Source organism: Channa argus, unplaced genomic scaffold (assembly GCF_033026475.1).
Source record: "Channa argus isolate prfri unplaced genomic scaffold, Channa argus male v1.0 Contig165, whole genome shotgun sequence".
NCBI lineage: Eukaryota > Metazoa > Chordata > Actinopteri > Anabantiformes > Channidae > Channa > Channa argus.
In genome coordinates, this window is record NW_027125384.1 from 1 (window position 1) to 15,964 (window position 15,964).

General features: G+C 41.6%; 17 pseudogenes; all 17 read right to left on the reverse strand.

Moving 5' to 3' along the window:
• Positions 1-790: 790 nt before the first annotated feature.
• On the reverse strand, positions 791-899 carry LOC137122551 (5S ribosomal RNA; annotated as a pseudogene).
• Positions 900-1,150: 251 nt separating this feature from the next.
• Positions 1,151-1,269, reverse strand: LOC137122505 (5S ribosomal RNA; annotated as a pseudogene).
• Positions 1,270-2,126: 857 nt separating this feature from the next.
• Positions 2,127-2,245, reverse strand: LOC137122517 (5S ribosomal RNA; annotated as a pseudogene).
• Positions 2,246-3,102: 857 nt separating this feature from the next.
• Positions 3,103-3,221, reverse strand: LOC137122513 (5S ribosomal RNA; annotated as a pseudogene).
• Positions 3,222-4,078: 857 nt separating this feature from the next.
• LOC137122515 (5S ribosomal RNA) lies at positions 4,079-4,197 on the reverse strand (annotated as a pseudogene).
• An 868-nt stretch (positions 4,198-5,065) lies between these two features.
• On the reverse strand, positions 5,066-5,184 carry LOC137122509 (5S ribosomal RNA; annotated as a pseudogene).
• Positions 5,185-6,041: 857 nt separating this feature from the next.
• LOC137122546 (5S ribosomal RNA) lies at positions 6,042-6,160 on the reverse strand (annotated as a pseudogene).
• An 868-nt stretch (positions 6,161-7,028) lies between these two features.
• LOC137122529 (5S ribosomal RNA) lies at positions 7,029-7,147 on the reverse strand (annotated as a pseudogene).
• Positions 7,148-8,004: 857 nt separating this feature from the next.
• On the reverse strand, positions 8,005-8,123 carry LOC137122523 (5S ribosomal RNA; annotated as a pseudogene).
• An 852-nt stretch (positions 8,124-8,975) lies between these two features.
• On the reverse strand, positions 8,976-9,094 carry LOC137122525 (5S ribosomal RNA; annotated as a pseudogene).
• Positions 9,095-9,962: 868 nt separating this feature from the next.
• On the reverse strand, positions 9,963-10,081 carry LOC137122541 (5S ribosomal RNA; annotated as a pseudogene).
• Positions 10,082-10,938: 857 nt separating this feature from the next.
• LOC137122526 (5S ribosomal RNA) lies at positions 10,939-11,057 on the reverse strand (annotated as a pseudogene).
• Positions 11,058-11,914: 857 nt separating this feature from the next.
• On the reverse strand, positions 11,915-12,033 carry LOC137122544 (5S ribosomal RNA; annotated as a pseudogene).
• An 867-nt stretch (positions 12,034-12,900) lies between these two features.
• LOC137122542 (5S ribosomal RNA) lies at positions 12,901-13,019 on the reverse strand (annotated as a pseudogene).
• An 857-nt stretch (positions 13,020-13,876) lies between these two features.
• Positions 13,877-13,995, reverse strand: LOC137122520 (5S ribosomal RNA; annotated as a pseudogene).
• An 857-nt stretch (positions 13,996-14,852) lies between these two features.
• LOC137122519 (5S ribosomal RNA) lies at positions 14,853-14,971 on the reverse strand (annotated as a pseudogene).
• An 857-nt stretch (positions 14,972-15,828) lies between these two features.
• On the reverse strand, positions 15,829-15,947 carry LOC137122511 (5S ribosomal RNA; annotated as a pseudogene).
• Between the last annotated feature and the right edge of the window lie 17 nt (positions 15,948-15,964).

The window sequence follows — 15,964 nt, forward strand, 5'->3', positions numbered from 1 at the left end:
GTGGCAAAGTACAAAGTACTATAACTGTACTGGTCTGTTACGCCCCTGTCTAGGGGCTCAGGGTGCAACATACAAAGATAAATTAGAATGTTCCCTCTCCGATCCCCAAACCAAAATCCAGGATCGAGATGTTCCAACAGAATGATATTTATTTTAAACAAAAGAAAGTGTCAAATAAAACATGACACTACAACTCAGGGCGAACCAAGGCCAACATAATAAACAAAATAAGCCATTTCCCACAGAAAGTGCTAGCTAGCCTGATAGAAATAAACAAACCAAAAGACAGTCGCTAACCCTAACTCCCTAATGTGAAAACAAGAGAAAACAATCAAAAGAAAATGGCAGTCCACCCCTACAGATTTAATACTATTTACAAAATATACAATTTATAAACAAAACCACGGCACAAAACCTAACAATTCAAAAATGCTAAATAAGGTTTGGAAACCAAGAACAGCAAACAGGTGCTGATGCCAGAAAGAGCCTCGCTAGCTGTTGGGAACCGTACTTTTAAAACTCCAGGAAGTGTAGGATGGACCAATCAGCTTCCTGTACTGCCCCCAAATCCGGCCAATCAGGCAGGGCACCTATAAGAACAAGAAAATAAAAACAACACATATGGCCAGGACCGTAACATGGTCTACTAGTAATGAAGCACGATGGTTGGCAAACCAATAAAGTAGCAAAACAGCAATGAAAGAACAAAATTTGATGAAAATATAGAACAATTTCTATGAATAAATAGGCAGTAACACCAGCTTGTGCTGCCCGTAAACCCAAGCAAAAAAGCTTACAGCACCTGGTATTCCCAGGCGGTCTTCCTACCAAGTACTAACCAGGCCCGGCTCTATTTGGCTGCCGAGATCGGGCGCTTAGAGAGCGGTGTGGCCGTAAGCTGCATTTGATATCATCAACAGCTCTTTAAAACGCTGGAGAAGCAGAATGCATGACACTCGCTAAGAAGAATATAAATGTGGCAAAGTACTAAAACGGTACTGGTCTAGTAGTAAAGAAGCACGATGGTTGACAAACCAATAAAGTAGCAAAACAGCAATAAAAGAACAAAATTTTATGAAAATATAGAACAATTTCTATGAAAAAATAGGCAATAACACCAGCTTGTGCTGCCCGTAAACCCAAGCAAAAAAGCTTACAGCACCTGGTATTCCCAGGCGGTCTTCCTACCAAGTACTAACCAGGCCCGGCTCTATTTGGCTGCCGAGATCGGACGAGATCGGGCGCTTAGAGAGCGGTGTGGCCGTAAGCTGCATTTGACATCATCAACAGCTCTTAAAAACGCTGGAGAAGCAGAATGCATGACACTTGCTAAGAAGAAGATAAATGTGGCAAAGTACAAAGTACTATAACTGTACTGGTCTGTTACGCCCCTGTCTAGGGGCTCAGGGTGCAACATACAAAGATAAATTAGCATGTTCCCTCTCCGATCCCCAAACCAAAATCCAGGATCGAGATGTTCCAACAGAAAGATATTTATTTTAAACGAAAGAAAGTGTCAAACAAAACATGACACTACAACTCAGGGCGAACCAAGGCCAACATAATAAACAAAATAAGCCATTTCCCACAGAAAGTGCTAGCTAGCCTGATAGAAATAAACAAACCAAAAGACAGTCGCTAACCCTAACTCCCTAATGTGAAAACAGTCCAAAGAAAATGGCAGTTCACCCCTACAGATTTAATACTATTTACAAAATATACAATTTATAAACAAAACCACGGCACAAAACCTAACAATTCAAAAATGCTAAATAAGGTTTGGAAACCAAGAACAGCAAACAGGTGCTGATGCCAGAAAGAGCCTCGCTAGCTGTTGGGAACCGTACTTTTAAAACTCCAGGAAGTGTAGGATGGACCAATCAGTTTCCTGTACTGCCCCCCAATCCAGCCAATCAGGCAGGGCACCTATAAGAACAAGAAAATAAAAACAACACATATGGCCAGGACCGTAACATGGTCTACTAGTAATGAAGCACGATGGTTGGCAAACCAATAAAGTAGCAAAACAGCAATGAAAGAACAAAATTTGATGAAAATATAGAACAATTTCTATGAATAAATAGGCAGTAACACCAGCTTGTGCTGCCCGTAAACCCAAGCAAAAAAGCTTACAGCACCTGGTATTCCCAGGCGGTCTTCCTACCAAGTACTAACCAGGCCCGGCTCTATTTGGCTGCCGAGATCGGACGAGATCGGGCGCTTAGAGAGCGGTGTGGCCGTAAGCTACATTTGACATCATCAACAGCTCTTAAAAACGCTGGAGAAGCAGAATGCATGACACTTGCTAAGAAGAAGATAAATGTGGCAAAGTACAAAGTACTATAACTGTACTGGTCTGTTACGCCCCTGTCCAGGGGGTCAGGGTGCAACATACAAAGATAAATTAGCATGTTCCCTCTCCGATCCCCAAACCAAAATCCAGGATCGAGATGTTCCAACAGAATGATATTCATTTTAAACGAAAGAAAGTGTCAAACAAAACATGACACTACAACTCAGGGCGAACCAAGGCCAACATAATAAACAAAATAAGCCATTTCCCACAGAAAGTGCTAGCTAGCCTGATAGAAATAAACAAACCAAAAGACAGTCGCTAACCCTAACTCCCAAATGTGAAAACAATCCAAAGAAAATGGCAGTTCACCCCTACAGATTTAATACTATTTACAAAATATACAATTTATAAACAAAACCACGGCACAAAACCTAACAATTCAAAAATGCTAAATAAAGTTTGGAAACCAAGACCAGCAAACAGGTGCTGCTGCCAGAAAGAGCCTCGCTAGCTGTTGGGAACCGTACTTTTAAAACTCCAGGAAGTGTAGGATGGACCAATCAGCTTCCTGTACTGCCCCCCAATCCGGCCAATCAGGCAGGGCACCTATAAGAACAACAAAATAAAAACAACACATATGGCCAGGACCGTAACATGGTCTACTAGTAATGAAGCACGATGGTTGACAAACCAATAAAGTAGCAAAACAGCAATGAAAGAACAAAATTTGATGAAAATATAGAACAATTTCTATGAATAAATAGGCAGTAACACCAGCTTGTGCTGCCCGTAAACCCAAGCAAAAAAGCTTACAGCACCTGGTATTCCCAGGCGGTCTTCCTACCAAGTACTAACCAGGCCCGGCTCTATTTGGCTGCCGAGATCTGACGAGATCGGGCGCTTAGAGAGCGGTGTGGCCATAAGCTGCATTTGACATCATCAACAGCTCTTAAAAACGCTGGAGAAGCAGAATGCATGACACTTGCTAAGAAGAAGATAAATGTGGCAAAGTACAAAGTACTATAACTGTACTGGTCTGTTACGCCCCTGTCTAGGGGGTCAGGGTGCAACATACAAAGATAAATTAGCATGTTCCCTCTCCGATCCCCAAACCAAAATCCAGGATCGAGATGTTCCAACAGAATGATATTTATTTTAAACGAAAGAAAGTGTCAAACAAAACATGACACTACAACTCAGGGCGAACCAAGGCCAACATAATAAACAAAATAAGCCATTTCCCACAGAAAGTGCTAGCTAGCCTGATAGAAATAAACAAACCAAAAGACAGTCGCTAACCCTAACTCCCTAATGTGAAAACAGTCCAAAGAAAATGGTAGTTCACCCCTACAGATTTAATACTATTTACAAAATATACAATTTATAAACAAAACCACGGCACAAAACCTAACGATTCAAAAATGCTAAATAAGATTTGGAAACCAAGAACAGCAAACAGGTGCTGATGCCAGAAAGAGCCTCGCTAGCTGTTGGGAACCGTACTTTTAAAACTCCAGGAAGTGTAGGATGGACCAATCAGCTTCCTGTACTTCCCCCAAATCCGGCCAATCAGGCAGGGCACCTATAAGAACAAGAAAATAAAAACAACACATATGGCCAGGACCGTAACATGGTCTACTAGTAATGAAGCACGATGGTTGACAAACCAATAAAGTAGCAAAACAGCAATGAAAGAACAAAATTTGATGAAAATATAGAACAATTTCTACGAATAAATAGGCAGTAACACCAGCTTGTGCTGCCCGTAAACCCAAGCAAAAAAGCTTACAGCACCTGGTATTCCCAGGCGGTCTTCCTACCAAGTACTAACCAGGCCCGGCTCTATTTGGCTGCCGAGATCGGACGAGATCGGGCACTTAGAGAGCGGTGTGGCCGTAAGCTGCATTTGACATCATCAACAGCTCTTAAAAACGCTAGAGAAGCAGAATGCATGACACTTGCTAAGAAGAAGATAAATGTGGCAAAGTACAAAGTACTATAACTGTACTGGTCTGTTACGCCCCTGTCTAGGGGATCAGGGTGAAACATACAAAGATAAATTTGCATGTTCCCTCTCCGATCCCCAAACCAAAATCCAGGATTGAGATGTTCCAACAGAATGATATTTATTTTAAACGAAAGAAAGTGTCAAACAAAACATGACACTACAACTCAGGGCGAACCAAGGCCAACATAATAAACAAAATAAGCCATTTCCCACAGAAAGTGCTAGCTAGCCTGATAGAAAGAAACAAACCAAAAGACAGTCGCTAACCCTAACTCCCTAATGTGAAAACAAGAGAAAACAATCAAAAGAAAAATGGCAGTCCACCCCTACAGATTTAATACTATTTACAAAATATACAATTTATAAACAAAACCACGGCACAAAACCTAACAATTCAAAAATGCTAAATAAGGTTTGGAAACCAAGAACAGCAAACAGGTTCTGATGCCAGAAAGAGCCTCGCTAGCTGTTGGGAACCGTACTTTTAAAACTCCAGGAAGTGTAGGATGGACCAATCAGCTTCCTGTACTGCCCCCCAATCCGGCCAATCAGGCAGGGCACCTATAAGAACAAGAAAATAAAAACAACACATATGGCCAGGACCGTAACATGGTCTACTAGTAATGAAGCACGATGGTCGGCAAACCAATAAAGTAGCAAAACAGCAATGAAAGAACAAAATTTGATGAAAATATAGAACAATTTCTATGAATAAATAGGCAGTAACACCAGCTTGTGCTGCCCGTAAACCCAAGCAAAAAAGCTTACAGCACCTGGTATTCCCAGGCGGTCTTCCTACCAAGTACTAACCAGGCCCGGCTCTATTTGGCTGCCGAGATCGGACGAGATCGGGCGTTTAGAGAGCGGTGTGGCCGTAAGCTGCATTTGATATCATCAACAGCTCTTAAAAACGCTGGAGAAGCAGAATGCATGACACTTGCTAAGAAGAAGATAAATGTGGCAAAGTACAAAGTACTATAACTGTACTGGTCTGTTACGCCCCTGTCTAGGGGGTCAGGGTGCAACATACAAAGATAAATTAGCATGTTCCCTCTCCGATCCCCAAACCAAAATCCAGGATCGAGATGTTCCAACAGAATGATATTTATTTTAAACGAAAGAAAGTGTCAAACAAAACATGACACTACAACTCAGGGCGAACCAAGGCCAACATAATAAACAAAATAAGCAATTTCCCACAGAAAGTGCTAGCTAGCCTGATAGAAAGAAACAAACCAAAAGACAGTCGCTAACCCTAACTCCCTAATGTGAAAACAGTTCAAAGAAAATGGCAGTTCACCCCTACAGATTTAATACTATTTACAAAATATACAATTTATAAACAAAACCACGGCACAAAACCTAACAATTCAAAAATGCTAAATAAGATTTGGAAACCAAGAACAGCAAACAGTTGCTGCTGCCAGAAAGAGCCTCGCTAGCTGTTGGGAACCGTACTTTTAAAACTCCAGGAAGTGTAGGATGGACCAATCAGCTTCCTGTACTTCCCCCAAATCCGGCCAATCAGGCAGGGCACCTATAAGAACAAGAAAATAAAAACAACACATATGGCCAGGACCGTAACATGGTCTACTAGTAATGAAGCACGATGGTTGACAAACCAATAAAGTAGCAAAACAGCAATGAAAGAACAAAATTTGATGAAAATATAGAACAATTTCTATGAATAAATAGGCAGTAACACCAGCTTGAGCTGCCCGTAAACCCAAGCAAAAAAGCTTACAGCACCTGGTATTCCCAGGCGGTCTTCCTACCAAGTACTAACCAGGCCCGGCCCTATTTGGCTGCGGAGATCGGACGAGATCGGGCGCTTAGAGAGCGGTGTGGCCGTAACATGCATTTGACATCATCAACAGCTCTTAAAAACGCTAGAGAAGCAGAATGCATGACACTTGCTAAGAAGAAGATAAATGTGGCAAAGTACAAAGTACTATAACTGTACTGGTCTGTTACGCCCCTGTCTAGGGGGTCAGGGTGAAACATACAAAGATAAATTTGCATGTTCCCTCTCCGATCCCCAAACCAAAATCCAGGATTGAGATGTTCCAACAGAATGATATTTATTTTAAACGAAAGAAAGTGTCAAACAAAACATGACACTACAACTCAGGGCGAACCAAGGCCAACATAATAAACAAAATAAGCCATTTCCCACAGAAAGTGCTAGCTAGCCTGATAGAAAGAAACAAACCAAAAGACAGTCGCTAACCCTAACTCCCTAATGTGAAAACAAGAGAAAACAATCAAAAGAAAAATGGCAGTCCACCCCTACAGATTTAATACTATTTACAAAATATACAATTTATAAACAAAACCACGGCACAAAACCTAACAATTCAAAAATGCTAAATAAGGTTTGGAAACCAAGAACAGCAAACAGGTGCTGATGCCAGAAAGAGCCTCGCTAGCTGTTGGGAACCATACTTTTAAAACTCCAGGAAGTGTAGGATGGACCAATCAGCTTCCTGTACTGCCCCCCAATCCAGCCAATCAGGCAGGGCACCTATAAGAACAAGAAAATAAAAACAACACATATGGCCAGGACCGTAACATGGTCTACTAGTAATGAAGCACGATGGTTGGCAAACCAATAAAGTAGCAAAACAGCAATGAAAGAACAAAATTTGATGAAAATATAGAACAATTTCTATGAATAAATAGGCAGTAACACCAGCTTGTGCTGCCCGTAAACCCAAGCAAAAAAGCTTACAGCACCTGGTATTCCCAGGCGGTCTTCCTACCAAGTACTAACCAGGCCCGGCTCTATTTGGCTGCCGAGATCGGACGAGATCGGGCGCTTAGAGAGCGGTGTGGCCGTAAGCTGCATTTGATATCATCAACAGCTCTTAAAAACGCTGGAGAAGCAGAATGCATGACACTTGCTAAGAAGAAGATAAATGTGGCAAAGTACAAACTACTATAACTGTACTGGTCTGTTACGCCCCTTTCTAGGGGGTCAGGGTGCAACATACAAAGATAAATTAGCATGTTCCCTCTCCGATCCCCAAACCAAAATCCAGGATCGAGATGTTCCAACAGAATGATATTTATTTTAAACGAAAGAAAGTGTCAAACAAAACATGACACTACAACTCAGGGCGAACCAAGGCCAACATAATAAACAAAATAAGCCATTTCCCACAGAAAGTGCTAGCTAGCCTGATAGAAAAAAACAAACCAAAAGACAGTCGCTAACCCTAACTCCCTAATGTGAAAACAGTCCAAAGAAAATGGCAGTTCACCCCTACAGATTTAATACTATTTACAAAATATACAATTTATAAACAAAACCACGGCACAAAACCTAACAATTCAAAAATGCTAAATAAGATTTGGAAACCAAGAACAGCAAACAGGTGCTGCTGCCAGAAAGAGCCTCGCTAGCTGTTGGGAACCGTACATTTAAAACTCCAGGAAGTGTAGGATGGACCAATCAGCATCCTGTACTTCCCCCAAATCCGGCCAATCAGGCAGGGCACCTATAAGAACAAGAAAATAAAAACAACACATATGGCCAGGACCGTAACATGGTCTACTAGTAATGAAGCACGATGGTTGACAAACCAATAAAGTAGCAAAACAGCAATGAAAGAACAAAATTTGATGAAAATATAGAACAATTTCTATGAATAAATAGGCAGTAACACCAGCTTGAGCTGCCCGTAAACCCAAGCAAAAAAGCTTACAGCACCTGGTATTCCCAGGCGGTCTTCCTACCAAGTACTAACCAGGCCCGGCCCTATTTGGCTGCCGAGATCGGACGAGATCGGGCGCTTAGAGAGCGGTGTGGCCGTAACATGCATTTGATATCATCAACAGCTCTTAAAAACGCTGGAGAAGCAGAATGCATGACACTTGCTAAGAAGAAGATAAATGTGTCAAAGTACAAAGTACTATAACTGTACTGGTCTGTTACGCCCCTTTCTAGGGGGTCAGGGTGCAACATACAAAGATAAATTAGCATGTTCCCTCTCCGATCCCCAAACCAAAATCCAGGATCGAGATGTTCCAACAGAATGATATTTATTTTAAACGAAAGAAAGTGTCAAACAAAACATGACACTACAACTCAGGGCGAACCAAGGCCAACATAATAAACAAAATAAGCCATTTCCCACAGAAAGTGCTAGCTAGCCTGATAGAAATAAACAAACCAAAAGACAGTCGCTAACCCTAACTCCCTAATGTGAAAACAGTCCAAAGAAAATGGCAGTTCACCCCTACAGATTTAATACTATTTACAAAATATACAATTTATAAACAAAACCACGGCACAAAAAAAAAAAAAAATGCTAAATAAGATTTGGAAACCAAGAACAGCAAACAGGTGCTGATGCCAGAAAGAGCCTCGCTAGCTGTTGGGAACCGTACTTTTAAAACTCCAGGAAGTGTAGGATGGACCAATCAGCTTCCTGTACTTCCCCCAAATCCGGCCAATCAGGCAGGGCACCTATAAGAACAAGAAAATAAAAACAACACATATGGCCAGGACCGTAACATGGTCTACTAGTAATGAAGCACGATGGTTGACAAACCAATAAAGTAGCAAAACAGCAATGAAAGAACAAAATTTGATGAAAATATAGAACAATTTCTATGAATAAATAGGCAGTAACACCAGCTTGAGCTGCCCGTAAACCCAAGCAAAAAAGCTTACAGCACCTGGTATTCCCAGGCGGTCTTCCTACCAAGTACTAACCAGGCCCGGCCCTATTTGGCTGCCGAGATCGGACGAGATCGGGCGCTTAGAGAGCGGTGTGGCCGTAACATGCATTTGACATCATCAACAGCTCTTAAAAACGCTAGAGAAGCAGAATGCATGACACTTGCTAAGAAGAAGATAAATGTGGCAAAGTACAAAGTACTATAACTGTACTGGTCTGTTACGCCCCTGTCTAGGGGGTCAGGGTGAAACATACAAAGATAAATTTGCATGTTCCCTCTCCGATCCTCAAACCAAAATCCAGGATTGAGATGTTCCAACAGAATGATATTTATTTTAAACGAAAGAAAGTGTCAAACAAAACATGATACTACAACTCAGGGCGAACCAAGGCCAACATAATAAACAAAATAAGCCATTTCCCACAGAAAGTGCTAGCTAGCCTGATAGAAAGAAACAAACCAAAAGACAGTCGCTAACCCTAACTCCCTAATGTGAAAACAAGAGAAAACAATCAAAAGAAAAATGGCAGTCCACCCCTACAGATTTAATACTATTTACAAAATATACAATTTATAAACAAAACCACGGCACAAAACCTAACAATTCAAAAATGCTAAATAAGGTTTGGAAACCAAGAACAGCAAACAGGTGCTGATGCCAGAAAGAGCCTCGCTAGCTGTTGGGAACCATACTTTTAAAACTCCAGGAAGTGTAGGATGGACCAATCAGCTTCCTGTACTGCCCCCCAATCCAGCCAATCAGGCAGGGCACCTATAAGAACAAGAAAATAAAAACAACACATATGGCCAGGACCGTAACATGGTCTACTAGTAATGAAGCACGATGGTTGGCAAACCAATAAAGTAGCAAAACAGCAATGAAAGAACAAAATTTGATGAAAATATAGAACAATTTCTATGAATAAATAGGCAGTAACACCAGCTTGTGCTGCCCGTAAACCCAAGCAAAAAAGCTTACAGCACCTGGTATTCCCAGGCGGTCTTCCTACCAAGTACTAACCAGGCCCGGCTCTATTTGGCTGCCGAGATCGGACGAGATCGGGCGCTTAGAGAGCGGTGTGGCCGTAAGCTGCATTTGATATCATCAACAGCTCTTAAAAACGCTGGAGAAGCAGAATGCATGACACTTGCTAAGAAGAAGATAAATGTGGCAAAGTACAAACTACTATAACTGTACTGGTCTGTTACGCCCCTTTCTAGGGGGTCAGGGTGCAACATACAAAGATAAATTAGCATGTTCCCTCTCCGATCCCCAAACCAAAATCCAGGATCGAGATGTTCCAACAGAATGATATTTATTTTAAACGAAAGAAAGTGTCAAACAAAACATGACACTACAACTCAGGGCGAACCAAGGCCAACATAATAAACAAAATAAGCCATTTCCCACAGAAAGTGCTAGCTAGCCTGATAGAAAAAAACAAACCAAAAGACAGTCGCTAACCCTAACTCCCTAATGTGAAAACAGTCCAAAGAAAATGGCAGTTCACCCCTACAGATTTAATACTATTTACAAAATATACAATTTATAAACAAAACCACGGCACAAAACCTAACAATTCAAAAATGCTAAATAAGATTTGGAAACCAATAACAGCAAACAGGTGCTGCTGCCAGAAAGAGCCTCGCTAGCTGTTGGGAACCGTACATTTAAAACTCCAGGAAGTGTAGGATGGACCAATCAGCATCCTGTACTTCCCCCAAATCCGGCCAATCAGGCAGGGCACCTATAAGAACAAGAAAATAAAAACAACACATATGGCCAGGACCGTAACATGGTCTACTAGTAATGAAGCACGATGGTTGACAAACCAATAAAGTAGCAAAACAGCAATGAAAGAACAAAATTTGATGAAAATATAGAACAATTTCTATGAATAAATAGGCAGTAACACCAGCTTGAGCTGCCCGTAAACCCAAGCAAAAAAGCTTACAGCACCTGGTATTCCCAGGCGGTCTTCCTACCAAGTACTAACCAGGCCCGGCCCTATTTGGCTGCCGAGATCGGACGAGATCGGGCGCTTAGAGAGCGGTGTGGCCGTAACATGCATTTGATATCATCAACAGCTCTTAAAAACGCTGGAGAAGCAGAATGCATGACACTTGCTAAGAAGAAGATAAATGTGGCAAAGTACAAAGTACTATAACTGTACTGGTCTGTTACGCCCCTTTCTAGGGGGTCAGGGTGCAACATACAAAGATAAATTAGCATGTTCCCTCTCCGATCCCCAAACCAAAATCCAGGATCGAGATGTTCCAACAGAATGATATTTATTTTAAACGAAAGAAAGTGTCAAACAAAACATGACACTACAACTCAGGGCGAACCAAGGCCAACATAATAAACAAAATAAGCCATTTCCCACAGAAAGTGCTAGCTAGCCTGATAGAAATAAACAAACCAAAAGACAGTCGCTAACCCTAACTCCCTAATGTGAAAACAGTCCAAAGAAAATGGCAGTTCACCCCTACAGATTTAATACTATTTACAAAATATACAATTTATAAACAAAACCACGGCACAAAACCTAACAATTCAAAAATGCTAAATAAGGTTTGGAAACCAAGAACAGCAAACAGGTGCTGATGCCAGAAAGAGCCTCGCTAGCTGTTGGGAACCGTACTTTTAAAACTCCAGGAAGTGTAGGATGGACCAATCATCTTCCTGTACTGCCCCCCAATCCGGCCAATCAGGCAGGGCACCTATAAGAACAAGAAAATAAAAACAACACATATGGCCAGGACCGTAACATGGTCTACTAGTAATGAAGTACGATGGTTGGCAAACCAATAAAGTAGCAAAACAGCAATGAAAGAACAAAATTTGATGAAAATATAGAACAATTTCTATGAATAAATAGGCAGTAACACCAGCTTGAGCTGCCCGTAAACCCAAGCAAAAAAGCTTACAGCACCTAGTATTCCCAGGCGGTCTTCCTACCAAGTACTAACCAGGCCCGGCCCTATTTGGCTGCCGAGATCGGACGAGATCGGGCGCTTAGAGAGCGGTGTGGCCGTAACATGCATTTGACATCATCAACAGCTCTTAAAAACGCTAGAGAAGCAGAATGCATGACACTTGCTAAGAAGAAGATAAATGTGGCAAAGTACAAAGTACTATAACTGTACTGGTCTGTTACGCCCCTGTCTAGGGGGTCAGGGTGAAACATACAAAGATAAATTTGCATGTTCCCTCTCCGATCCCCAAACCAAAATCCAGGATTGAGATGTTCCAACAGAATGATATTTATTTTAAACGAAAGAAAGTGTCAAACAAAACATGACACTACAACTCAGGGCGAACCAAGGCCAACATAATAAACAAAATAAGCCATTTCCCACAGAAAGTGCTAGCTAGCCTGATAGAAATAAACAAACCAAAAGATAGTCGCTAACCCTAACTCCCTAATGTGAAAACAAGAGAAAACAATCAAAAGAAAATGGCAGTCCACCCCTACAGATTTAATACTATTTACAAAATATACAATTTATAAACAAAACCACGGCACAAAACCTAACAATTCAAAAATGCTAAATAAGATTTGGAAACCAAGAACAGCAAACAGGTGCTGCTGCCAGAAAGAGCCTCGCTAGCTGTTGGGAACCGTACATTTAAAACTCCAGGAAGTGTAGGATGGACCAATCAGCTTCCTGTACTTCCCCCAAATCCGGCCAATCAGGCACGGCACCTATAAGAACAAGAAAATAAAAACAACACATATGGCCAGGACCGTAACATGGTCTACTAGTAATGAAGCACGATGGTTGACAAACCAATAAAGTAGCAAAACAGCAATGAAAGAACAAAATTTGATGAAAATATAGAACAATTTCTATGAATAAATAGGCAGTAACACCAGCTTGTGCTGCCCGTAAACCCAAGCAAAGAAGCTTACAGCACCTGGTATTCCCAGGCGGTCTTCCTACCAAGTACTAACAAGGCCCGGCCCTATTTGGCTGCCGAGATCGGACGGGATCGGGCGCTTAGAGAGCAGTGTGGCCATAAGCTGCATTTGACATCATCAACAGCTCTCAAAAACGCTGGAGAAGCAGAATGCATGACACTTGCTAAGAAGAAGATAAATGTGGCAAAGTACAAAGCACTATAACTGTACTGGTCTGTTACGCCCCTGTCTAGGGGGTCAGGGTGCAACATACAAAGATAAATTAGCATGTTCCCTCTCCGATCCCCAAACCAAAATCCAGGATCGAGATGTTCCAACAGAATGATATTTATTTTAAACGAAAGAAAGTGTCAAACAAAACATGACACTACAACTCAGGGCGAACCAAGGCCAACATAATAAACAAAATAAGCCATTTCCCACAGAAAGTGCTAGCTAGCCTGATAGAAATAAACAAACCAAAAGACAGTCGCTAACCCTAACTCCCTAATGTGAAAACAGTCCAAAGAAAATGGCAGTTCACCCCTACAGATTTAATACTATTTACAAAATATACAATTTATAAACAAAACCACGGCACAAAACCTAACAATTCAGAAATACTAAATAAGGTTTGGAAACAAAGAACAGCAAACAGGTGCTGATGCCAGAAAGAGCCTCGCTAGCTGTTGGGAACCGTACTTTTAAAACTCCAGGAAGTGTAGGATGGACCACTCAGCTTCCAGTACTGCCCCCCAATCCGGCCAATCAGGCAGGGCACCTATAAGAACAAGAAAATAAAAACAACACATATGGCCAGGACCGTAACATGGTCTATTAGTAATGAAGCACGATGGTTGACAAACCAATAAAGTAGCAAAACAGCAATGAAAGAACAAAATTTGATGAAAATATAGAACAATTTCTATGAATAAATAGGCAGTAACACCAGCTTGTGCTGCCCGTAAACCCAAGCAAAAAAGCTTACAGCACCTGGTATTCCCAGGCGGTCTTCCTACCAAGTACTAACCAGGCCCGGCTCTATTTGGCTGCCGAGATCTGACGAGATCGGGCGCTTAGAGAGCAGTGTGGCCGTAAGCTGCATTTGACATCATCAACAGCTCTTAAAAACGCTGGAGAAGCAGAATGCATGACACTTGCTAAGAAGAAGATAAATGTGGCAAAGTACAAAGTACTATAACTGTACTGGTCTGTTACGCCCCTGTCTAGGGGGTCAGGGTGCCACATACAAAGATAAATTAGCATGTTCCCTCTCCGATCCCCAAACCAAAATCCAGGATCGAGATGTTCCAACAGAATGATATTTATTTTAAACGAAAGAAAGTGTCAAACAAAACATGACACTACAACTCAGGGCGAACCAAGGCCAACATAATAAACAAAATAAGCCATTTCCCACAGAAAGTGCTAGCTAGCCTGATAGAAATAAACAAACCAAAAGATAGTCGCTAACCCTAACTCCCTAATGTGAAAACAGTCCAAAGAAAATGGTAGTTCACCCCTACAGATTTAATACTATTTACAAAATATACAATTTATAAACAAAACCACGGCACAAAACCTAACAATTCAGAAATACTAAATAAGGTTTGGAAACAAAGAACAGCAAACAGGTGCTGATGCCAGAAAGAGCCTCGCTAGCTGTTGGGAACCGTACTTTTAAAACTCCAGGAAGTGTAGGATGGACCACTCAGCTTCCAGTACTGCCCCCCAATCCGGCCAATCAGGCAGGGCACCTATAAGAACAAGAAAATAAAAACAACACATATGGCCAGGACCGTAACATGGTCTATTAGTAATGAAGCACGATGGTTGACAAACCAATAAAGTAGCAAAACAGCAATGAAAGAACAAAATTTGATGAAAATATAGAACAATTTCTATGAATAAATAGGCAGTAACACCAGCTTGTGCTGCCCGTAAACCCAAGCAAAAAAGCTTACAGCACCTGGTATTCCCAGGCGGTCTTCCTACCAAGTACTAACCAGGCCCGGCTCTATTTGGCTGCCGAGATCGGACGAGATCGGGCGCTTAGAGAGCAGTGTGGCCGTAAGCTGCATTTGACATCATCAACAGCTCTTAAAAACGCTGGAGAAGCAGAATGCATGACACTTGCTAAGAAGAAGATAAATGTGGCAAAGTACAAAGTACTATAACTGTACTGGTCTGTTACGCCCCTGTCTAGGGGGTCAGGGTGCCACATACAAAGATAAATTAGCATGTTCCCTCTCCGATCCCCAAACCAAAATACAGGATCGAGATGTTCCAACAGAATGATATTTATTTTAAACGAAAGAAAGTGTCAAACAAAACATGACACTACAACTCAGGGCGAACCAAGGCCAACATAATAAACAAAATAAGCCATTTCCCACAGAAAGTGCTAGCTAGCCTGATAGAAATAAACAAACCAAAAGACAGTCGCTAACCCTAACTCCCTAATGTGAAAACAGTCCAAAGAAAATGGCAGTTCACCCCTACAGATTTAATACTATTTACAAAATATACAATTTATAAACAAAACCACGGCACAAAACCTAACAATTCAAAAATGCTAAATAAGGTTTGGAAACCAAGAACAGCAAACAGGTGCTGATGCCAGAAAGAGCCTCGCTAGCTGTTGGGAACCGTACTTTTAAAACTCCAGGAAGTGTAGGATGGACCAATCAGCTTCCTGTACTTCCCCCCAATCCGGCCAATCAGGCAGGGCACCTATAAGAACAAGAAAATAAAAACAACACATATGGCCAGGACCGTAACATGGTCTACTAGTAATGAAGCACGATGGTTGGCAAACCAATAAAGTAGCAAAACAGCAATGAAAGAACAAAATTTGATGAAAATATAGAACAATTTCTACGAATAAATAGGCAGTAACACCAGCTTGTGCTGCCCGTAAACCCAAGCAAAAAAGCTTACAGCACCTGGTATTCCCAGGCGGTCTTCCTACCAAGTACTAACCAGGCCCGGCTCTATTTGGCTGCCGAGATCGGACGAGATCGGGCGCTTAGAGAGCGGTGTGGCCATAAGCTGCATTTGACATCATCA